The 25,781-nt window shown below is 37.8% G+C and overlaps 1 protein-coding gene and 1 long non-coding RNA gene across 4 annotated transcripts in view; both read right to left on the bottom strand.

Annotated features, from left to right (window-relative positions):
- LOC117705391 (gamma-crystallin D) overlaps positions 1-25,781 on the bottom strand; it is a 763,352-nt gene that overhangs the window by 671,730 nt on the left and 65,841 nt on the right. The window lies entirely within an intron of this gene.
- Positions 1-25,781, bottom strand: part of LOC143441806 (uncharacterized) — a 37,295-nt gene that overhangs the window by 9,676 nt on the left and 1,838 nt on the right. For 2 of the 3 annotated variants that reach the window (XR_013109496.1, XR_013109494.1), the window contains exons 2-3: positions 17,160-17,243; positions 11,416-11,542 (exon numbers count right to left, since the gene is read on the bottom strand). This is a non-coding gene — a long non-coding RNA (uncharacterized LOC143441806). The remainder of the gene's footprint in view (positions 1-11,415; positions 11,543-17,159; positions 17,244-25,781) is intronic. The other variant, XR_013109495.1, reaches the window with a different exon arrangement.

Below are 25,781 nucleotides of genomic sequence, written 5' to 3'. Positions count from 1 at the left end.
TGGCTGGGAATGCAGAGGGTTCCTCCAGGTGCAAAGTTAGGCATGGTTCCTCACAACATGGCCCCAATGTCATGAGAAAGTCCTTGGGGTTTCCAAAATGGCTTTATTGGCATGGTGTGGTAGTTGGATCTAGATGTGTGTCCTTCCCCCCCCCTCCCCCCATGAAACTCAGGGCAGACCTGAGTTAAATAGGGAGGGAGAAGGGAGGGAGAGAGTGGGGAAGGGCCGGGGAAGAATGCTTAATTGGCTCCGCCCTCTGGCTTTCAGGCATCTTATTAGTATGTAAATCTCTCTAGGGCCTGAGACCTGTAGTCACATCCTCTACCTGTGCCCTTTGGGTGGGGCTTCATTGTCCTGAACATGACTGAACAGTGTAGGTCAATGGAGTTCCATGCCACGTGTTAGAAGCCTGGATTCTGGGAGCACAGTGAAATAGATGCATGTCCCTTACAGGCAATAGACACCTGTTGGGTCTCCGGGCTTTCCAGCCAGCACTTTGACCAAAATCAAGACCCCTTTCATGGCCCTATAACCAACCACTGCCAACTCCCTACCCTGGCATTCTCCTACACTGGGCATCATGCCTTCACAGAACCAAGGGCCTCTCCTCCCATTGATGTCCAACAAGGCCATCCTCTGCTACATATGTGGCTGGAGCCATGGGTCCCTCCATGTGTGTACTCTTTGGTTGGTAGTTTAGTCCCTGGGAGCTCTGGGGTATCTGGTTGGTTGATATTGTTGTTCTTCCTATGGGTTACAAACACCTTCAGTTCTTTCAGTTCTATCTCTAACTCATCCATTTGGGACCTGGTACTCAGTCCAATGGTTGGCTGTGAGTATCTACCTCCGTATTTATCAGGTTCTGACTGAGCCTCTCAGGAGACAGCTATATCCTGTGAGCAAACACTTCTTGGAATCTACAATCCTCCTTCTAGCCCACCATCCAAATGTAAGGGAGAAAAGATGGTAAATAGAACAAGGGGATGTGGACCTGTTTAGAAGTACTTCTTTGAAGCAATTACTAGCAGTCCAGTTTAGTAGTGTCATGATACCAAACACAAATCAACAGCAGTGTCATGATCTAGCAGAAGCAACCAGGCTACCACCAAATCAACACAAGCCAATGGGGAGCAACCAGGACTGGCCAGGATTCCAGAAGTTCTCTGCAGTGCCTCTCTCAATAAAGTGAAGATCACCAGAGATAGGAGACCAGTGAACATGTCATCACTGCCACTTGAGTCCTATTTATACTCTCTCCAAACATCACTTGTCCTCCTATGGGTCTTGCCTCAGCAAAACACCATCATATGACTGAACCAGAAACTTCCACTTTGGTATCTACTTTCAAATCTGTGGAAAATAAACTTTAATTCAAAAAAGGTGACTAGGTTAAAGTAGTAGATCTATGGCCTTGGGACTTGTGGAATCATGGTCTTTCTCCTACCCTACAACCTGGACTTCCCTATAAACACAATTTTGATTATTTTTATAGCTCATAGTTTTTAAAATTTATATTTTAAACTTTTTAATTAAAAATGATGGAAATAAAATAAATTCAAATACTAAAATTAACTAGTCCCAAATCTGTGGGACAGTGGGTTGTGAGAGGCAGCTGGACACCTAGTAGAGCACAGACCTCGAACCCCAGACCCTAATGGGACAGTAGGTGTTCGGCTTTGCTCCTGGGCCCCTGGTTCCTTTCACTTAGTTTCAGCCCTCCACATCCTCTCCCACAGAGAGGTCTATGGCCTTCAGTCACATAGGAACAGTGCCTTAGGCTCTCCCACATGCAGATGAGGTATCTCCAAGCTCTCAGACCAAGCCAATAGGGTTCTCTGCTGCTAGACCCTAACTCACCCCAAAACTGTATATAAGAGCCCTATTCAGGAGAAGTAAAGGTGTGCGAGAATCATCCCGGTGCCCAAGAGTTTCTGTTGCAAGAGCTATAACACTTGGGAAGAGATCTGCTCTCCTGAAGTGCCTTCAGGACTCTCCCCTCCTTGCTAGCTATCCAGCTTCTCACTGGCCCAGCCTGGACCGGCTCAGTGCAGGGAGACAGGTGCAGCACCTGGGAGTAACTGGGTGACAACAGTGGAGAAGCAGGCGGAGATAGCACAGAGGTAGCAGAGGCAATTCCCCCTCCCTGCTCACACTCTATCCTAGACCCGTACACCTGGCCAGGCTGGAGATCTTCAGGCGACACCGTCCAGAACAGGAACCCACACAAAACCATGCAACTCAATGAACAGTTAGAATATTCATTCAAAGCACAAGTTGTGGAATGTCAGAGTGGATTTTATATTTCCATAAATTTTTATATCTGACTTCTGACTGAAGACAGGACATACTCCGCATGAAGGTGAGAGATTCATTGTGAAGAGAAGCAGCCTAAATTCTAAATACATTTTCAGTATTTAGTTTAATTAAGCCTTCTAATATAATAAAGTACAATATGTCTATGTTAAATAGAACAACAAGAAGCAAAATTTTGCTCTATTTACTAATGTGGCAATATCTTCTCCTTCGTCACAAAGCCACAGGACAATCATTTTATAATTCATTTTATTTTATTATTTTATAATAATTTTATAATTAATATCATAGTAGATTAAGCTTTGCTAGAGGTTTAATTTCTATGGTGCTGGACACTGAACTCAAGTCCATACGTGTTAGGCAAGAACTAATCCCCTCTCCCTCGCCTTGGCATTCCTTTTGTTTACCGTCACAGCATTCAGAAAAAGAACAAAGTTAGTCATAGAACTATTACTTGTGAAATTACTTGTGAAGTAATTTCTACTTGTCCCTGACAGGTCATTCCTATCCACACAGAACTTAGAGAATTAAGTTCACAAAGACAAAAAAAAAAAAAACTATTGTGGAACTAGTATATAAAGCATTTGGTAGTAAAAATTAAGAAAAATGTAAGATCATAAGCACACATTTGGATAAATTAGCTTCAAATTTTTGTTTTATTCTTTTCATAAATTTCCTTAGCTGGCATACAAAAAAAAATGGTTCTTATAATGTTATTTCATACATATATTCTTCTTCTTCATCCCTGTCCCATTGCCAGCTCTTGCTGCTTCCCTTCACCATTTTTTTTTTTTTTTGCTTTTAAGTTGTATGTCTTCCATTATCCTCTTCATCTCTCCCTCCTTCCGTCCATCCCTCCCTTCCTCCCTCTATTCCTCCCTTCCTTCTTCCCTAAAGAGATTTTTTTCTTTCCCTGCATTTGGGGATGACCTCTTACTTAGCACATGCAAGGTCTTGAGTTTACTCCCAACTATCCCAGATAGATAGATAGATAGATAGATAGATAGATAGATAGATAGATAGATAGATAAACAGATAAGAACTTTGGTTTATTATCTGAATGTGGGGTAGAGTTCAAACTTTATTTATCTGCTTTGTGAATGGGGGAACATACCATATATTAACAACATTTTTTTATATATGGTCTTAGTTTCTTTCCTATTGTTGTGAAGAGTCCCTATAATCAAGGCAACTCTTAAATGAAAGCATTTAACTGGGGGATTGTTGAAGTAATTACTTAAACAGCCACTGAACGGGCCAAATATCTATCTCACACCACCATGTGCCTCGGCCTGAAGCCAAGCACTCCGCAGCTGGAAGCGGCTAGAGGCCATGTGTGTGCCACAGCTAGAAACAGCCATCCAGAAACTTCGGCCCTGCCACCCATGAGACACCAGCGCTGGGAGAGGGCTCTGACAGTCTTCCACACTGTCTCCAAAAGGCTGGGCTGAGCCCAGACCATCCCGCCATCTACACAAGCCTGGTAGAAAATGAGACTCTAATGCTTAGATTACTTAAAAGCTTTATGTATTTGGTAATGCTCAATAACAAGATGCCCACACAATCAGAGGTGTAACCCAATACCCAACCTAGATATATCAATTTCCTTTGCTAGAAACAGGTGCACATCCGCTTCCGTGTTCTCTTCTCTCTGGTGCTCTCTCCCCTAGCTCCTCCTCTTCCTTCTCCTCTTCCTCTCTTATTCCTCCTCTTTCTCTCCTTACTGCTCCCACCTTAGCTCCTCCCAACTTGCGGGGAAAATATCACACTAAATGGACTTGCCTACAATTTCAGAGGGTTAGTCCTTGAGTATTCTGGCAGGAAGGAGTCAGGCTTGGAGAAGTTACTGAAAGCTTTACATCTTGATCTGCAGATAGCAGGTAGGGTTTAGGGCAAGACAGAGACTGAGAAAGACAGAGACAGAAAGATAGAGACTGAGAGAGACAGAGACTGAGAGAGACAGAGACAGAGAGATGGAGACAAACAGAGACAGGGAGAGAAACTGAGAGAGGCAGAAACAGATTAGGACTGGAAACAGTAGAATAGTTCCTCCAACAAGGCCACACCTAATCTTTCCCAAAAAGGTCACCTAACTGGGAACTATACATTCAATTATAAGAACCTATATGGGCTATTCTCATTCAAACTACCACACATACCTTTAAAAAGTTTATTTTTCTTTTCTTCTTCTTTTTTAATCTTGCCAAGAGATTTAATTGTGGTTTTTTTCCTAATAAATAAGGAAGTATTATTTTGTTCCTAATCATTCTTATTTTTCTTTGACATGGCACTGGAACAGAGTAACCATGACTTAAGTGGTGGCATGAGGAAAAAGACACAGTTATTATGTAACTGATAAGTCTGAGAACAGTAAAATAAAGAAAATGAATTTGAAAGGGCATGAAAGGTTAAGAGCAAATAAACCATCTAGTTTATTGACCTAAGTTTATTATGGATGATTCCTTGAAGAAAAAGTTACTAGGGTTTTTTTTTTTTTTTTTCTTGGTACATCTTGCTCTAATTTCTTTCTGTCTAGTTTCCTATTATCTCACTTGTTTCTGTGTATCATTTTGTTATTAAGACTACAAAATAAAAGACTATACTGTGTTTAAAAAGAAGAAAGACCAGCATCATTTGTTGAGGATGCTTCTTTTTTTTCCATTGAATGGTTTTGATGTCTATGTCAAAAATCAAGTGTCTATAGGTGTGTGGACTTACTTGTGGTTCTTCTGTTCGATTCCATTGATCAACCTAGCTGTTTTTATGCCAGTGCCATGTGGATTTTTATTACTATTGCTTTGAAGTACAGCTTGAAATCAGGGATGGTGTACCCAGAATTTATTTTATTGTATAAGATTGTTTTAGCTATCCTACGTATTTGTTTTTCCATATGAAGTTCATTATTATTCTTTCAAGGTCTGTAAAAAAATGTTTTGGAATTTTGCTGGGAATTGCATTAAATCTGTAGATTGCTTTGGTAGGATAGCTGTTGTGGATTGCTGTTTGTTTTTTTCTGCTCCCTCAGGAAAGGCACTGTACTTAGGTGAGGCCAGGTGAAATCGTAATTAGTCAGATAAGGCTAGAGCCTGTGATTGGACAGTGGAAGAAGAAGGCAGAGCTGAAAGATTTAGAGAGGGAAAAGAGAAGGAGAGATGGAAGAAATGGAGGATGGAGAGAGACAAGATGGAACCAGAAGAAGATGGAGCAGACCCACATGGTCTGGAGAAGCCACACGTAATTAGGGATTTCATAGATGGACAATAGAGTACCATAGGGTACATTTGCCCAATCTAGGAGTGCAGCTTGTATTTATATTGACTGAGTTTTTTGTTCTTTGCGCAGACATTTTGGGGTTGTAGATTTACTGTTATAAATCAGGCTGGTATATTAAAAGTCTCTGGTGTTATCATTTTACAGAGCTAAGGGGATTTAGAGCAGTAGCTGGCTTTCTGCAGGCTAGCCACAGGAGGTGGATGGCCTGGGAAGTGCAACTTTGGCTTGGCCACTGCTGGCTGCAAGAACCACAGGGGTTGGTGAAACCACCATTGCCAGTGATTATTGTGACTTGTTTGTTTTTAAAACTACACACATGCTACAGATGGCCATTTTTACTCTGTTAACCTTACTAATCCCTGGTATAGCTGTCTCCTGAGGGGCTCTCAGAGCCTGAACTATACATATGCAGATGCTCACAGCCAACCATCAGACTGAGCAAGGACCCCAATGGAGGAATTAGAGAAAGGACTGAAGGAGCTGAAGGGGTTTTTAACCCCATAGGAAGAACAACAATATCAACCAATCAGAACCCCCAAAGCTCCCAGGGACTGAACCACCAACCAAAGGGTACACATGGAAGGACTCATGGTCTAGCTGCATATGTAGCAGAGGATTGCCTTATCTGGCATCAATGGCAGTGGAGGCCCTTGGTCCTGTGGAGGCTCGATGCCCCAGTGTAGGGTAATTTGAGGACAGTGAGGCAGGAGTGGGTGGGTGGGGGAGCACCATCATAGAAGCAGGGGGGGTGATGGAATAGGGGGTTTGTGGAGGGGAAACTAAGAAGGGGGATAATATTTGAAATGTAAATAAATAAAATAACCAATAAAAAATTTTAAATCAGGAAAAAGAAAGAAAGTAAAAGAAACTGAACTATCTCACAGAGAGCTTTCATGGGACAAACCTAGGCCCTCTGCACGTATGTAACAGTTGTATAGCTGGGTCTTCATATGGGACTCCTAAAGTGGGAGAAAGCACTGTCTCTGAGTACATTGCCTGCCTTTGAATCCCTTTTCTCTACACTAGGCTGCCTTGCCTAGCCTCAATAGATGAAGATGTACCTAGTCTTATTGCAACTTATTATCCAAGACTGGCTGATGTGCAATGAAGGTTTCTCTTTTCTGAGGAGAAGGGGAGGAGTGGTGGATGGGAAGGGGAGGTGAGAGAGAGGGACTGGGAGGAGAAGAGGGAGGGGAAGCTGCTATCAAGATGTAAAGTAAACAAATAGCTCAATAATAAATAATTAATAATAATAACAATAATAATGAAGTCAAATCCTCATGTTTTAGAGTTTCTGGGATGTTATCACTATCAAGTAACTTCTAGAAATTTTTAAGTAATGGACTTAATTCCATGTTATGTACATTGGTGAGGGGTATGTGTGTGTTTGTATACGTGTGTATTCATCCAAAAGTTATCTTCTATAGAAATAAATAGTATTATTTATTATTAGAAATAAATAGTATTATTTATAGAATAATCATGTTATTTTTAAAAAGCATAGCCATCAGAATGAATTGAAAGCAGATATTATCTATGAGTTAGTAGTTCCTCTAGAAAGAAGCAGTTTGTTTAAAAGTAAATTTAAAATATGGCTCAACTTCTTCTAGAGAGCTTAGTGCTTAGCTAAAATATGTCTGCTAAAAAGCATTTTATGAATTTGATAATATTAAGAACATGATTCTTTAAGGGGTATTAGGGAAGGAATCGTTTCATGCTTGTCTCTGCATGTTCTGCCATGTAATAGTATATAGCCAGAAGCCCTTGATTTTGAAATTCTCACTTTCAGAACTATTAAAAACACTTGTGCTACTTATAAGCTACCCAGCCGCCAATGGTATTCTACAATTGCAGTGTCATAGTTAGTATTTCATTGTTGTGAAGGGATAAAATGACCAAGGCAACTTTTAGAAAAGCAAACATTTAATTGTGCCTGGCTTACAGTTACAGACGTTTAGCTCATTATCATCATGGCAGGAAGCATGGCAGCTTGTAGGCAGACATGGTGTTGGAGAAGGAGCTGAGACTTCTACATCTTGATCTGAAAACAGCCAGGAGACTGTCTTCTGCAGGCAGCTAGGAGGAAGCTCTGGATCAACTGTCAAGACTTGAGCATATTTATGAGATCCCAAAGCCCTGCCTCCATAGTGACATACTTCTAAAAATGCTACACCCTCTTCAATAAGGCCACACCTCCTAACTTCCCACAGACCAAGCTTATTCAAACCACCACAAGCAGTGTAAACAAATTCAGACAATCAGAAAGCAAAATTATGAAAATTTCAGAAAAATGAATGAATTTAGAAAAATTTACACTGGACAATATAATCCAGGCAAAGAAAGTCAAGCCGCATTTTCTCTTTCATGTATGGGTCTTAGCCTGGACTCTTTATGTGTTTAGTTTGGAGTAACTTCAGAAGCCAATTAAAAGTAACAAAAGAGAGGTTGAAATAGATGTATCATAAGAATTGGTAATGCCAGTCCTACAAGTAATGTGTCTAAAGAAAACCCCCAGTGACAGTTGTGAGATAACTCTATAGGGGGTACTGATCAGAGAGGCTCCAGATAACTATAAAACCATACAAGCTATTCCCTTTCCTCCTACTTGCCCACTAGAAGTAGTTGGCAAGATTTTTTGCTGAAGATATTACCTCAGGTGCAAGATAGATAGATAAAGCTGGAACAGAACTGGAAGTTTTCTCTGTGCTACTATTTTTCATGGTATGAGAAGGTGTCATGCAGGCTGCTATGAGAATAAAGCACCAATGGTGTTACCACACTGTGGACTCTATGAACTATAATACCAACTTGATAGGCATGATTTGTCCATTGCAGTAGTGGCAGGCCGACTCTGGACTTAACAAATCACCACTTACTTAGATTTAAGGCTTGGTCAATTAGAAGAACTCCACATCTAATATTGTGCTTCTGATCAAAAGCAATAAGCTCTTAGTTGTGAATGAAATGCAGTAGTTGCTCTGTGAAAACTGTCAGCTGTTGTTGCAGCAACATCAGATATTCAGTTGCCTTTGAGGGGAGTGTTACATGGTCTCTTTGCAAAAATTTGCTTACTTATCATCTTAGACATTCATAAGTAGCATTAATCTTTGAAGTACCAAGCATGTGAAGTACTATGAAAATGATGGGGTTTTTTGTTTGTTTGTTTGTTTCGCTTTGTTTCTGAGTGCAGAAACTGTTGCTTTAGAATGTGTTACCATGGTATTCCATCAAGAGTATATCTAGGCTAAGGAATGGCTGTCGGAAATAAAACTGAAAGATGCTGTCTTATCATTGAGTTTTTAAATTTTACCTTCAGAATGCCATCCCATCTATCCATCTTTTTATTTGTGTACCATCAATATCTGAAAGGAGAACCAACATGCAGGCACTTATTGACACAATTCAGTCCATTATGTAGCTCACAAAATGTGCTTTAATTTCTCCATATCTGAGCCTGTGTTTTATTATCAAAAGAGTGTATTTTGTCCTTTTGTACTTATGGATTTTTTTTTAAATTGTAGAATAAGATTTGTTACAGCATAAAATCTGGAGCCCAAAGTCATTAATAGTTTAATTGTCTTGCCATGGTTTTGGATTGTTTACCAGCTCATCCATAATATATTACATAAACACATAAATCTTCAGAGAATAAAATTGTATTTACCACATATGTCTTCAGCTTCTCTGGTATAAATATGACACTTTTGAATCATATTTAATGGAGTGGTTTTGCTTGGTTTGGCTGTGTTTGTTCATATTTTTGCTGTCACTTCTGCCCTAAGCTATTTCAGTCTCTTTCAAAGGTATTTCTTTCCCCTCTTGGTTAGAGAGTAAAAGCAGGTCAGCTCAAACATTGAAGTGTTTCTCCAAATAAGTGAGTTTCCTCTCTGTGACATTACATCGGCCAAAGAAAGTCAGATTCTTAAACTTAGAGCAAGAGTTAGCCGTGCTTAGGTTGAAATGATACCACAGAGCTACATGGGAAGTACAGAATAGTGATCACAATGAAGAACCAGGCTTATTAATTCAAGTGAAGATTCTGATGGGTTGAAATAATAGTTTCATAAACTTTTTCAGAATTGCATTTAACATAAAGCATCAATAATCAACAAATAAGAACAATACATTTTCTTTACATTGTAAAACTGAGCCACAAAAATGATTGTATAGTTAGTCCCACCACTGCCTAGCAGAATGACTTTGCTTAAGTTGGTCAACTGTATTAAGCCTCGGCTTCCTATAAAAAAAAAAAACAGTATGATTATTTCTGCCTCCCAGAGCTGAATTTGTACCTTGAAAGTGGGGCCACTGTCCTGGATGTTAACTAGTTTGGCAAATTCTATTGCCACTTTTCCACCCAACCTAGGTTAGAACATAATGTTGTTGACAAATGGCTTAAAGACCACTTAGAGAAAAAAATCATTTGTTACATAGTTTCTTTGTGGAATAGATGAAATCATGTCCACAAGCAGAGGAGAAATTATTCTTATGTTTATACAATTTTATATATGTTTAAGTTTACATTAAAAAATCTAATCTTTCAACAGGTCTTCTATGAATTGTCTCAACTGTAGATTTAGTGTGGTTTTCTAGAGATAACCAGGGCCTGATCACCTCTGTACCTCTGGCTAGACCATATCTTACAAGTTTGTATAATGACTGCTTTTCTTATGAGAGAGACAGTTTAAAGCATTTTCAAAGGTGCATACATGGATGGTTTCTGAGTGGGTTTTTGATCACCACCTCTACTCTGTAATTTTTATACTTGCTTTTTATTTTGTGGTTGATGATTCACACAGTGTGTGGGGGAAAGTGAACCTGTTGTAATTATTCAGAGTATTTTTATCTTCTCAATTAAATTTGATTTTTTAAAAACAGCATTTACTACGTAGAAAAGTATTTTTTATGAATATACTTTATTTAATATTCCATCTGTATTTTCCTTTCACAATAACTTGAAGCAGGTTTTTTTAAATCATCCTCCATTTTTGCTTAATATTTAATATATGCTAGTATTTGATCTGTGTTGAAAATGATGTTAAAATAATTATAAATGTTTACTTGTAATGATTTTAATACAAATAAATACTTTGTATAGGTTTATGAAATTTTTAGAATTTATTAATTTAACAGTATTTTAAGATTATAAGTAAAATTAAAATATGAATGTAACCTTTAGAATCATTGTATCTTGGTTGTGTTCTATATCAAATTAAAAGAAAAATCTCATTTTTGTCAAATTTATCGAATTTCAATTGAGAAGGAAAAGTCATTGATTTTAGTCACAATTTGGGTTAAGAGAAATTGAGTATTGTATTCAACTAGCTAGTGAATTAATTTCAACTAGCAACTCCATTTAAATTCCTTTTGTATATTATACATATGCAAATATTAGTTATACATATATATGTGTACATATGCATGTACATGTATGTGTTTATGCATATGTACTGTGCATATATATGTATACATATGTGTGTATATATATGTGTGCATATACACACACATATATTTTATATATATATATATCTTCTACAGTTGTGGGTTCCATATGGAATTTTCAAACTTCTTTAGTGTTATTTTCCATAATCCTTCCTCTACTCTGTGCTTCCATTCTCCACCCTATTTAACACTTCCCATTCTTCTTCTTTCTTCCTTCATGCCATCTGTGCTCTACCCTCCTTTTCTTGAAATTCTTCCTATGGCTGCTTCCTAGTTTCCTGTGCCTCTCTGGGTGCTCCTATTTAGACATATGTGTTTAAAGAGTCAAAGCTAGCATCCACATGTAAGAAAGAATGTGTGGAGTTTGTCTTTCTAGGCCTAGGTTACCTCAGTCGGAGTGATAAATTTTCAGTTCCGTCCATTTTGTAATTTCAATTTTCTTCATAGTTCAATAATATTCCAATGTGCAAATGTACCATTTTCTCATTATCTATTCGTCAGTTTCATACCTAGGCTGTGAAACACAAAATGAAATTTATTTTCAGGAAAAGGGAAGCAGCCAAAAGAGAGAAAAAAATCTATGTCTCACAGGAAAGTATATTCTTTCAGAACAATATATTTAAAGTTCCACTTCACTAGTAAAGAAAACCTCACATGTTTTCTTACCATTGGTGGATATAATTAAAAATGTTATTTGTCTTCTTTATGACACATTAATAAAAATCAAGTTTATTGAAGGTAATATAACATGAGATAAATACAAGCTTAAAGCCAACCTCTGTAATAAAGCACTAAGAATTAAAAAGTAAGTGGAAATGGAACTCTTTCTATAGCAATCAAAGTTCTTATTGGTTTGATTGGACACAAAGAGTAACTTAGTATGTCTTCACAATATCTCTTTTAAAAGATAGAGAAAAGAATCTGTTATTCCAGGATGCAAATCCAGTTATCACTGATAATTGGCCTTTGATCAATTCATGTTAAGGTTTTGGCTAGTGAAGTAGTTCTGTGATAGCAGATTGGCTTGACAGTTTAATTGAATTTCTTTTCTGTTTAAAGATCTTAACTTTGAACTGTTTCTGTTTATGAAATCTGTGTGCCAACACTGATTTATGTGAGAGACATTTCTATCATAACACTTAGAATACTTTGAGACTAGAATCTTCTAATCTGGTCACAATATTGATACTGAAAGAGGTTTTGCTCACTGGTATAATAGCCTCTATATTAATGATCACTCAAATTCATAGAACATTTAAGAAAAATGATCAGTTCAAGTCAGACAGACTAAACAGAAAAAAACATTCACAAATTTAAGAATAGTTCAAAACAATTCTGATTTGAGGAAATCTAACTTTAAAATGTCCATTACTTATCTCCATTGATATCTTCCTTACTTTTGTTCCTGGATTATTTTAATGACAAATTGTTTGTGGTATTTTATGTCTTCCACAGCCTGCACCTTTTTCTTCATAGACATAATTGCATTTTTTAAAAAATATTACCTGTAACTAATTTTATTAGCTTTCCATTTACTGCATGTTTCTTTCCCTAAACACTCAGTATTGTGAACACAAGATCTTCACACAGGTAGTTTCCAACCATGTGCATCCTGATAAGAGTCAATACATGCTTGCATACCCACCAGTATTTACTGGCTACAGTCTCCTTCGTGTATATTTGATTTTGCTATTCAAACATTATTCAAATATTTCATTTTCATGAAAATAATTAAAAATAGGGATGAAGGAAAAGGTAATAATTTTCCTCTAACAGTTCACTTGCCAATTTTCTTGACTGCATAGTAGAACCATCAGAGGAACACTATTAATCTCTCAGTACAAAGGTCCTACATTAGACTAAATTAAACCATAGTCACTGAAGAAGGAGCTAACTTGTTAGATTCTCTGGTTACCAGTAATGGAAACAGGAAAGTACAACTCCAGCTGATTTAGGACTAAGAATTACAAACAGATGGAGAGACTTAACCACTGTTTCAAGCAGTCTTTGGCAGATGTGATTTCAAACCATGTCTTGATGCATATATGGATATGATATTGTCAGAAATGTCCAATTTTAGCTTTACTTTCTTCTGAGAACCCTCTGCCTGTAAAGTAGGGTTCTCTCTCTACTTTGGGAATTCAAGTATTCTTAATGTATAATCTTGTACTCTTTGAAAAATGAGATGGCTATAATTGCACCAAACACATAGGTTGTTTAGATGTTTACATGGTGAATAAATGTAAAAACCTCACAGTGGTACTTGACATCAGCTTCAAAACCAAGTAAACATTATCAATTAGTTCAGCTTTATAGAAGTCAGATATTGTCATAATAAAGCTGTACCAAAAAAAACCACCATGATTCCAGGTAGCTAAACCCATCCAGTGAAAGAACAGGTGATTGACATCTTGTATACATTCTAATGTCAATAATAATATTAATCATTTATGTGGTTCTCATTTCCAAATGTAATAAAAATAATTTCTAAGAATGTTTTCATGATTGACTTGAAGAATTACAGGATATACACTCTGCACTAGAACAGTGGACATCTCCAGCATCAGGAGAAAAATGAAAGTCTTTTTTGAGAGTAGAACATTGAAAGAGAAGGGTCTTAATAAATGCTTCCTATTTGCCACTAGTATATTTTATACAGTTACTCAGCATACTAACTGAGCAATAAGAAACCATTGAACTTAGGGAAAAATACAAGGCTAGATTTCTATAAACCTCTGGTCACATTTTTGTCAATTGATTAATAAATATGCATATTTTATGTATGCTTTTGTTTCACTGGGCTGTATCTATTATATTTATTGATCCATTAGCACTGGGTGAATACTAGTAACACAATAACTTGAGACTAATGGAAGTTTATCTAATAGGTATTTTCCCTATAAGGCATATCAGAGCATGCTTGTAGTTTAAAATACCAGACTTGGGCACATTCCTTGAGGGAGCAGATGTAACCACTAGGTGATAATGACTACCTGAGTACATCTGGTAGCAGAGGAAACAGCCATGCCAGCAAACTTCCATCATTGTGGTACTTATTCCTTTCCTGAGAAAACTGTAAATCACCTTATGAACAAACCAACTAAGAAGCATCAATACATAGTACATCCAGCATATTATCAACATGAATCTTCACTCTTCTGTTGGAACTTTTGATATAATGCCATTAAAAGGAAGTATTTGAATAGAAAACAAAATATAAAATGCTAAATTCCAATAATATCATACTTTCCTTGTATATAAGTAAAATATGTTCTTAATAATAAAATTAAATGGCTAACTTCTGAGAAAGAAATATAAATACAGCACAAGACTACAATTATCTTAACTCTCTAATCCACTTGCTTTTAGCCAGAAAAATCACAGGACTTTAAAAGGTTAAAGTGCCAGCACTGTTTAAATGAGAAGGAACTTGATCATCAGTGAGTGTCATGGTCCTCTCACCCTTTCATTTAGTTTTCTTGTTCTGTATTCTGCTCTGTAAGTGAAGTCAATTCATGTAGATCTTTGGAGGCTGCATCACATATGCACTGGCACCTCATTTTCAGAAGGAATTCCAACATGTGTCTGGTAGCGCAAACATTGGGACTGGTCATGGGCAAAGAGACACCAGCCCTTTCATAATAATCCTTATCTACAGCTACAAATGTTCAGGTCATATACTTCAGCCTTGTTCCACAACAGAGGGAAATGTGAGACAGCATGTGTACTTGCTATCTGTCACTTGCTTCTGATTTGTTCTTTGCTCTTTTCTCTATTACAACTGCTTTGCTATCAACTAAACACCATTGTTCGCTCCAATGTGTTTTTTGAGCAAAGAAAAATCCAAAGCTCATAATAATGATTATATAAAAAAATTCCTACAAGAACCATGATATTTTAGGAGGGTAAAGAACCTATCAATAAGTAGCAATATACTCACATAGAATAAGAAAATGAATTTGTAATTTATTTCTTCCTGGTCTCTTCTGATAAATAGCCAGTATGATAAGAAAGGTGTTGATTAGGTTTGAAACAATCTTTTTAAAGATGTTATTAATGAACATCTCTAATACTTAAAAGGCAGTTTCCAGATGTCCAAAGCAATGTTCCGTATCTTCTTCTCTTGATTGGCTGACTTGAATGGGTAAGTCTAAATGGGCTGTCTTCATTGCTCTGTTTTAAAAATACATATCTCTGTCCATTCATACACAGATTTCAACCTGTTTTTCTCTCACTTGTGTTCCATAGGGTTGCTTCCAAATATTTATGCAGTAATTGTACTACTATAAATTAATAATTAATATATCTTACCTAATAATATTATAATTAATCATTAAAAATATTTAATCAATAAATAATGAATGTAGATACTAGAGGTCAAGTGAGACTTTATGATATATTCACATCAGTTGTCTAACAGGGTTTTTATTCTTATATGATAATTATTTCCAATAATTGAAAATAAATAGAATAAAACCACCCTGAATGCTCCTTGTTTTTACTTAAGAATCATCTGTTTTCTTATGCTCCTAAATACATTCTGCACATTTCAGACATTTAACTCCCTGTAATTGTGCTCAGTTTAGATTAATTTGTCAAAAACATTTTTGAATAAAACAAATGGCATATTTATAATACTCACTGGTAATTTTTCTCAGTATCCATTATTATGTACTTCTTTTTAAACAAGTAAATTTAGAAATGCTATTTAGAACTCCCCCCCCCCCATCTAGTTTTAGGCAGATTTGTGCTGTTCTAGGTAAAGACTATATTCCCAACTTTCTTCGCAGCTCATGTCAATCATATAATCAAGGGTGAGGAGGTAGGATATGATGGGATGTGATCAGTGTCATTTAAATCAAGTCTTCTCAGTGGAAAATTTTCTGTAATCCATGTCCTCTTCTCTATCAGTTTTCAGGTCTACTATGATCATTTAATGATGATATGTGACAAACTCATGACTAATCAAGGGAGGTCATCACTGTAGGAGAATTTAAAAGTCACAAACTAGAATTATTCTGAATTCTTGGTAGACTTGCTTGGGATTACTAGGTATAAACATGTGAAAGAAAAAGTTGCTTGTCTTGTTGATATCACTGTTTGAGGGACTCTCTTATAACAGTTTAATATTGCTTTAGTAAAATATTTAAGGCTTCTGATATATACATTATACATACACTTACATATATATTATATATAGCATACACAATATATATCATACACATGCAATGTACATATGTGTAAAAATATGCATATATATAATGCATATAATATATATGTATGTGTATATATAATGTATATACATATATACTGCACATCTCAAACTAGAAAGATATATCCAAACATGATCAAATATGTGGTGTAGGGTTCCTGCTCTGGGATATTAACTCTTTAAAGGAATAAAAAATAGACATACACACACACACACACACACACACACACACACGCCTTTCTAGTTTGAGAACACGAGCCGTAATAGTCAATAATTCAATATTCTGATATTAACTCTGTTTGTAAGAAGTACCCACAAGGATATATAACAGGAGAATCTTTGTCATGATCATAGCTAAATAACACTCAAATACTATGATATCAGGAGTCAAGTTGCAAATCAGAATGGTGATGAAATAAATCTTAAGATTTCCATACATTACAGAATTAGTTTGTAATAAATCAAATAATGGGAGCCATTCATATATACCATTTGGGGTTGTTCAGTAACTTAAAGAATAAGGTTAGATCTACTTGGTATACTAAGCCAATGGAAGAAGGAAGAACAAAATATTTAGGCTGGTAGGACAGGAATGCTGTGGTATTTGGATACAGATTTAAGACACATAAATTTAGTTCGGGTTGGATTATGAAACTGAATAAACAAGGATTTTCATTTGCAACCTTAGCTAAAGAAACACAAATGACAGATTCTCACTCTATTATCAGATCCTGTAAAAAGCTTATATCTGGCTTCTAAAGGTGGGGGTGGCATAAGTAACAGGAAGTTGACGGCGAGTTAGATGAGTCAGTTACATTTAAAATATCAGAACATAAAATATATGCAGAAAACCAAGCATAAGCTTAGACTTGCTTCATGTGATGGGTATAACAGAGTTCTGAGGGTGAGGGCTTTTCACCTTCTATGAAGTAGTCACTGGTGAAGACAGAAAAGCAATGCCAATGTAGGAAGGCTTCAGAGGCAATCTCAGGAATGTCTGCAGCTAAGAAGAAGAGTATAGACTGTTTTAGTCATTCAGTTGTTACTCAAATGCTTCCAGATGTAAGATGAAGGTGTGATGGTAATCATTACATTAAAGTTTAGACTTACTATGCTTGAGAAAAAAAAGTTAAAAAGTAAAAAAAAAAAAAAAAAAAAAAAAAAAAAAAAAAAAAAAAAACAGTCTTTAACATATAAGTCCCTAGATTGTACAGGCTGTACTCTGTACTTCCCTGTCCTCATACATTGAAGACTATTTTATTTTTATTTTTATCTATTTACTTTACATCCTTCTCACTGTCCTTTCTCCTTGTCACCGCTTTCACAGACCCTCCCCTTCTCCTCTGAGAGGGTAGAGGCCTCCCTGGGTATTCCCCAACCCTGGCACATCCTCTCCCACTGAGGCCAGACAAGGCAGCCCAATAGAAGAACATATCCCACAGACATGCAACATCTTTTGGGGTAGCCCCCACTCCATTTGTTCGGGATCCACATGAAGATCAAGCTGAACATCTGCTACATATGTTGGGGGGTAGGGGGATAGGTCTAATCTTTGTATGGTTTTTGGTTGGTAGTTCAATCTCTGAGATCCCCAAGGATCCAGGTTAGTTGATGCTGTTGATCTTCCTGTGGAGTTCCTATCTTCTTCAGACCCTCAATTCGATAAGAAGAGCTCCATCTACTGTTTGTGGGTGTCTGCATCTGTGAGTCAGTTGGTGGGTGGAGTCTCTCACAGGACAGCCATGTTAGACTCCTGTCTGCAAGCATAACAGTATCATTAATAGTGTCAGAGATTGGTGCTTGCCCAAACACCATTTTTATTCAGTGACCTGTGGAGATGTAACACATGCTGGCAGGTGGGACCTGTTTCCCAGGACAGTGCCAGGTGAAGAGGTGGGAAGTTTGACTGGGCAGTATACCTGTCAAACAGTAAAGCAGGTGTCCTAAGGTGAGCCCAGGGAAGACAGAAACCTCCCCTGGAGCAGAAGAGCAAAACCTAGCTTGATCTTGATTTTCAGTACTAACACAGACATGAAATTGGGGCCTCACGATCCTTTTGACCTTTAGGGTTTTAAGCAGGAAGTGTCAGAAAAGTTACCACAGGGATAATTGGCTTGTGGCAACCAAGCATTCATAGCAACATCACTTTTTGATCCCTCGATGTCTGCTCTTTCTATCTTTGAAGCAAAAGACTATTTTTATATTGACTGATCTTATAAAACTTGCTGTTCTAGCAAGATAATAGGTTATAAGACCAGCTGTAATTTATGCTGATTTTTTAATCAAAAGCATAAAGAATACATGATAAAAGAGCAACACTCTACCACATAATTCACAAGTATCAGGAAGTCCTGGAATTCTACCAGATTCGTTAGATTCCTCCCTCCCCAAGGTTATGTAAACAATTATGATCAGAATCCTAATGAGAGATTCTCCAACATGCCAAGCTGCCTACTCAGTATTCAGAGAGTGCCAGGGTATGTGAGTGGTGGTATTTGGTGAAACAATAAGCTTTGATTTACTCATGATTTACCTATAAGTAACCTTAATAAATGGATCGGTTCACCCTGTTGGTGGTGTCATTACTTTGTTGTAGTGTCAGTTTCCTGTCTAGGGTAAGTACACATTTATTCATAATACCTCACAGATAGTGTCATCGAACAGAAAAACAGTGTGGACAGGTAATGTGAACTCTAGAAGGGACACAGTGACTATCCCAGGGCTCCTCTGCTATTGACTTGTGTGATTCTGGGCAATTTCCTTAACATTTCAACTACAACATAGGACTGATATACTCTCTGAGCTGATATCTGTAAGCAGACTTAAAATAATGAATCCAGCTTTTGCTTGGCTTGGAGGCATTTTAACCCCAGCACTTGAAAGGCAGGCAGATATATGTGAGTTCAAAGCCAGCCTTAGTTACATAGTGAATTGCAGACTAGTCAGAGCTAACTATTTAGATCTTGTTTCCAATATATGTGTGTATATATATATATATATATATATATATATATATATATATACATACACACACACACACAATTTATTCTTACCTGTTTTCTTTTTTTTTCTTTTTTCTTTTTTTTCTGTTTTCTTTTAAATATATTTTTCTAATGTGGCTATAGAAAAAGGAAAGGTTCACATAGGACTTAGTCCCTCAAATATAGCATTGGCTTTTCACATGCTTCATAGTTTTGCCTGTTTTCTGGAGGTTAAGTGTATATATGTGTGTACGTGTGTGTGTGCGTGCGTGTGTGTGCAGACATGCTTGTGTGAGTCTGTCTGAGTTTGTTTAGTTTGCTTTTTAGTTTTTATCATCTCGTGTAGCTAAGGCTAGCTTTGAACTACTGATTTTCTGCCTCAGCCTCTCTGGCTGTTCCGTGAGAGCCTGTGCCAGAGCCTGACAAATATAGATGCAGATGCATGCATCCAACCATCAGACTAAGTTCGGGGACACCAGTGAGTTAGGGGAAGGACTGAAGGAGTAAAGGGGTTAGCGACCCCACAGGAAGAACAACAATATCAACCAACCAGACCCCCAAAAGTTCTCAAGAACTAAACCACCAACCAAACAGTACATATGGGGAGGTGCCAGCTGCATATATAGCAGAGGATTACCTTATCTGACATCAATTGGAGGGGAGTCCCTTGGTCCGGTGGAGGCTCACTGACCCAGTGTAGGGGAATGCTAGGGCACTGAGGTGGAAGGGGTGGGTGGGTAGGAAAGCACCCTCATAGAAGCTGGGAGTATAGGGGAGGGGATTGGGTTTAACTGGGAAGGGGATAACATTTGAAATGTAAATGAATAAAATAACCAAAAAATGATTATAGTCATGTACTACCAAGACCAGCTATTTATCATATTTTAAAATGTTGGAAAATGTAAAGGTCAATGCTGTGTGAAGGATGATGGAATGGGCGGTAGCTGTGGGTCACTACTGTTGGCACCCAGTTCCAGCACCGTAAATAGCATCTATTCTGTCTATGCAGTTTTCAAGTTAGGATGGCAGAGTCTACAGTGTGATGCTTTGCTCTTGCCTTCCAGGGCCACTGGCTCGTCTGGATAGTTTCAAGTGACATATACTGAGATAGAACTAAACTAGGAAGAGTTTGCAATCTAATTCTGGCAACTGAGCACTTTAGACAATTTTCTCTCATAACATGTTAATCTTCATTCAATTTCATCCTGATTTCTTTCTTTTTCTTTCTTTCTTTCTTTCTTTCTTTCTTTCTTTCTTTCTTTCTTTCTTTCTTTCGTCCTTCCTTTCTTTCTTTCTTTCTTTCTTTCTTTCTTTCTTTCTTTCTTTCTTTCTTTCTTTCTTGTCTGCTTGTTTTTTGTTTTGTTTTGTTTTGTTTTGTTTTGTTTTGTTTTGTTTTTCGAGACAGGGTTTCTCTGTGTAGCCCTGACTGTTCTGGAACTCACTCTGTAGACCAGGCTGGCCTCGAACTCAGAAATCCACCTGCCTCTGCCTCCCAAGTGCTGGCTTTAAAGGTGTGCGCCACCAGTGATGGGTTCATCCTGATTTCTGAATGATAGCAAGCAGGCTTCCAGTTGTTGTGAGTTCTTTGCTTCTCTCTAAACCAAATTCCATTGTGGTATGTGTGTGTGTGTGTGTGTGTGTGTGTGTGTGTGTGTGTGTGTAATTTTGCTATTGTTTTGATTTCCAGCAAAATTATAACATTTGGAAGAAAGCTTAGGCTTTATTTGAAAATAATGCATGCAAGTTCTCTTTGATCACCTTAGTACTCAATCAGCCAGGCATAGAGTACTGATCTTATTCCTCTACCATTTATAGTAGTTAGCCTTTTAAATCATTCAGTGACTGGTTTTATACTTACATTCTCAAACATATACATAAACCTACATAGATATTTAACATAAACTATTTTTTTTAACTTTTTGAGACAGGTCTCATATAACCCAGGCTAGCCTTATACTCACTATGTTCCTGAGCTAGCCTTGAATCTCTAATCCTCTTGCCTTTACATTTGATACTTTAGAAATTCAGGAATGCACCACCATCTCTAGTGGAAAAACAGTTTCATAATTTCCTTATTCTGAGACTACACTCAGAGACTCTGTTAAATAAAATCTTGGGTGAAATATGAATTCCATAAAAATTCCAAGAATATTCTAATATAGGTATCTATGAATATTTGGAAATCTTAGTAGATAAACTCAGAGAGAAAAACCACATGGTCATATCACTAGATGCTGAGAAAGCATTTGACAAAATTCAACATCCCTTCATGTTAAAAGTCTTGGAAAGATCAGGAATACAAGGCCCATATCTAAACATAGTAAAAGCAATATACAGCAAGCCAGTAGCCAACATCAAACTAAATGGAGAGAAACTGGAAGCAATCCCACTAAGATCAGGGACTAGGCAAGGCTGCCCACTCTCACCTTACCTATTCAATATAGTACTGGAAGTCTTAGCTAGAGCAATTAGACAACAAAAGGAAGTCAAAGGGATACAAATAGGAAAGGAAGAAGTCAAAATTTCACTATTTGCGGATGACATGATAGTATACTTAAGTGAACCTAAAACTTCCACCAGAGAACTCCTAAACCTGATAAACAACTTTAGCAATGTGGCTGGATATAAAATCAACTCAAACAAATCAGTAGCCTTCCTCTACTCAAAGGATAAACAGGCAGAGAAAGAAATCAGGGAAATGACACCCTTCACAATAGCCACGAATAAAATAAATTATCTTGGAGTGAATCTAACAAAGCAAGTGAAAGATCTGTATGACAAGAACTTCAAGTCTCTCAAGAAAGAAATTGAAGAACATCTCAGAAGATGGAAAGATCTCCCATGCTCCTGGATTGGCAAGATTAATTTAGTAAAAATGGCTGTCCTGCCAAAAGCAATCTACAGATTCAATGCAATACCCATCAAAATTCCAAATCAATTCTTCATAGAGATAGAAAAAGCAATTTACAAATTCATTTGGAATAACAAAAAACCTAGGATAGCGAGAACTATTCTCAACAATAAAAGAACCTCTGGGGGAATCACCATTCCGGACCTCAAACTGTACTACAGAGCAGTAGTGATAAAAACTGCTTGGTATTGGTACAGAGACAGAAAGGACGATCAATGGAACAGAATTGAAGACCCAGAAATGAACCCGCATACCTATGGTCACTTGATATTTGACAAGGGAGCTAAATTCATCCAGTGGAAAAAGGACAGCATTTTCAACAAGTGGTGCTGGCTCAACTGGAGGTCAACATGTAGAAGAATGCAAATTAATCCATTCTTATCTCCTTGCACAAAGCTCAACTCCAAGTGGATAAAGGACCTTCACATAAAGCCAGGTACACTGAAAATATTAGAAGAGAAGTTGGGCAAGACCCTCGAATACCTAGGCACAGGGGAAAAGTTCCTGAACAGAACACCAATGGCTTATGCTCTAAGATCAAGAATCGACAAATGGGACCTCATCAAATTGCAAAGCTTCTGTAAGGCAAAGGACACTGTCAACAAGACAAAACGGCAACCAACAGATTGGGAAAAGATCATTACCAATCCTACATCTGATAGGGGGCTAATATCTAATATTTACAAAGAACTCAAGAAATTAGACGCCAAACAACAAAATAACCCCATTAAAAAATGGGGTACAGAGCTAAAGAAAGAATTCTCAACTGAGGAAACTTGAATGGCCGAGAAGCACCTTAAGAAATGCTCAACATCCTTAGTCATCAGGGAAATGCAAATCAAAACAACACTGAGATACCACCTCACACCAGTCAGAATGGCTAAGATCAAAAACTCAGGTGACAGTAGATGCTGGCGAGGATGTGAAGAAAGAGGAACACTCCTGCATTGTTGGTGGGGTTGCAAGCTGGTACAACCACTTTGGAAGTCAGTCTGGCGGTTCCTCAGAAAATTGGACATAGCACTACCTGAGGACCCAGCTATACCACTTCTGGGTATATACCCAGAAAATGCCTCAACAAATAACAAAGACATATGCTCCACTATATTCATAGCAGCCCTATTTATAATAGCCAGAAGCTGGAAAGAACCCAGATGCCCTTCAACAGAGGAATGGATACAAAAAATGTGGTACATTTACACAATGGAATATTACTCAGCTATTAAAAATAATGAATTCGAGAAATTCTTAGGTAAATGGATGGATCTAGAAAATATCATCCTGAGTGAGGTAACCCAATCACAAAAGAACACACATGGTATTTACTCACTGATAAGCGGAGATTAGCCCAAAAGTTTGAAACAACAAAGATTCAACTACCAGAAGACACGAAGCTCATGAAGAAGAAAGAACAAGTGAGGATGCCTAGGTCTTTCTTAGAAGGAGTAACTAAATAACCAAGGGAGCAAATATGGAGACAAAGTGTGGGTCAGAATCATAAGGGGGGGTTGTAGGGAGACCATTGTGTCTGGGTATTCATTCCATAGGCAGTCACCAAAAATAGACGCTGATAGGGATGTCAGGATGGGAAAGCTGACAGCAGCCTGATAAGGCTGTCTCCTTAGAGGTCTCTCAGAGTCGGACATACCCAGAGACAGATACCCGCAGCTATCCATTAATCTGATCAAAGTTCCCAATGGAGGAGTTAGAGAGTAAATTGAGGGAACCGTGAACCATACGGGCTGGTGGCCCTGTGAGGAGAGCAAGAATACCAACCAGCCAGAGCTCCCCAGGGTCTAAACCACCAGCCCAGGTGCACATAGGGAGAGACACATGACTCCAGCTGTATATGTAGGGGAGGATGGCCCTGTTGGGCATAGGTGGGAGACAAGATCATTGGTACCCTGAAGGCTGAGCACTGAGGGGGGGGGAATCTGAGGGTGGGGAGGGAGGCTGGGGGTAGGTGGGTAACACCTTCATAGAGGCAGGAGGAGGGGGGATGGGATAAGGGGTTCCTGGGTGGTGGGGGAAATATGGTAAGGGGATAAAATTTGAAATGTAAATATTATATCCAATAAAAGAGGGGAAAAATAGAAAAGCGGTTAGAACCAACATTCTTAATAAAATGTCAGCCCTCTTTAAAAAAAAAAAACTATCTTGATACTAAAATTTGTTTTGAGAATTGTATATTGCAGAATGATCAGCCTTGGTGTATCTACTCAACAAGCAAGCTGGGCAGACCTGCTCAAACCTCTGAGGTCTGTGAATTCCATCTGGAGGCAGCGAAGACACAGCATCAGAGGATTGTCAACTTGCTCTCCCCCCCCACTCCTCTTCTAATATCTCAACGCCCATAATCAGCTTGAAGAAGCTAATGATGAGTCAGCGCCCCTATTCCCTGGGCATGGGGACTAAGGTGGTAAATGTTGGGCTGTCTCCCTAGGGAAAAGTAGTGGTTTTGTCGGAATAGAGAGGATTAGCTAGGGTTTATTGCATAGCCATAACCTATTAGTAGAAATCTGTATAATTAATATCAAGATGAAGATATAAATTCTTAAATGGCACCAATTTACTTTGTTTACAAATTTTAAGGTTTTCATTGGCATGAGCTTCTTAGTGATATAAGAGTGAGATGAATATTGTTACTCTCATAGGCATTGTACCAGTATAACACACTTAGGAATACAAAGCTTAGACCCAGTCCTTCTTTAACTTTTTTAACTGATTTGAGATGGTCAGCCTGTGAGTTAAGGGACTATAGCAAATTCATGACTTGGAGTTTATTATAAGGGTGTTCTCTATGTTTTATTTAGAAATAGCTGAGTGGAGTTAACAGGCAACAGTCCAGATTACCTTACATGGATAGCTGGTTTTCAAAACATCAGAAATCCTTAGAATTGACATGACAAACATTTCAGTATTAATGTTCATTTTCATTAGAGACCTGTCTGCTCCGGACAGCTTCCTATGTTAAATTCTAAGAAGAAATTGAGCATCCTTGGAGTTACTCCAGTTGTGGTGAGACAGCCACTAGGCAAGAATTGCCACTTTCCTTCTACAGACAAATTACTGTCCAGAAAAGGACACACTTGTAGAATAGTCGACTGATTATATCTGCCTAGACAGAGTAATCAGCCCTTAATAATTCTGCAGCACTAAGGTCTGTCAGATGATCCTGGGCCAGAAGGCAGAAACACAGATGCTCCAACGTTTTGAAGTAGAGCGAGTGTCCAGGTGTTCAGAGATCTCTATAAATTGGCTAAGTTTTAGAAGCTATGCTTTGTGCTTCCCACAATTATAGTCAACTCAGTCATTCTGGATTTCTGATGGGGTTGAAAACTTATAGCTATTTACTTTGAGAGAAAAGATCTGAGTGTATGGTCATCAGCTGACATTCATCCTAAAGCCAAGGAAAAAGCCAGGTTCAGAACTAAGTGTTTTAGTTAGGATAGATGACAGAGGTGCTGGTTAGTCAACAAAAGGATGGACTGGGTATTAGGACTATCTTGTACCTCACTGGTACAAATAGGCATAATTATGCTCTAATTGTATTTTGAGAGAAAAGTTTCCTTTTAACAGGAAGGGTGATGTGTAGGAGGAGCTAAGGTGGGAGGAGTACTGAGAGGAAGAAAAGGAGTAAGAAGAGGAG

This window comes from Arvicanthis niloticus, chromosome 3 (assembly GCF_011762505.2).
Source record: "Arvicanthis niloticus isolate mArvNil1 chromosome 3, mArvNil1.pat.X, whole genome shotgun sequence".
NCBI classification, from domain to species: Eukaryota; Metazoa; Chordata; class Mammalia; order Rodentia; family Muridae; genus Arvicanthis; species Arvicanthis niloticus.
Note: the sequence above shows the minus strand (reverse complement) of the source record. Positions and strands in the feature narration are given on the sequence as shown.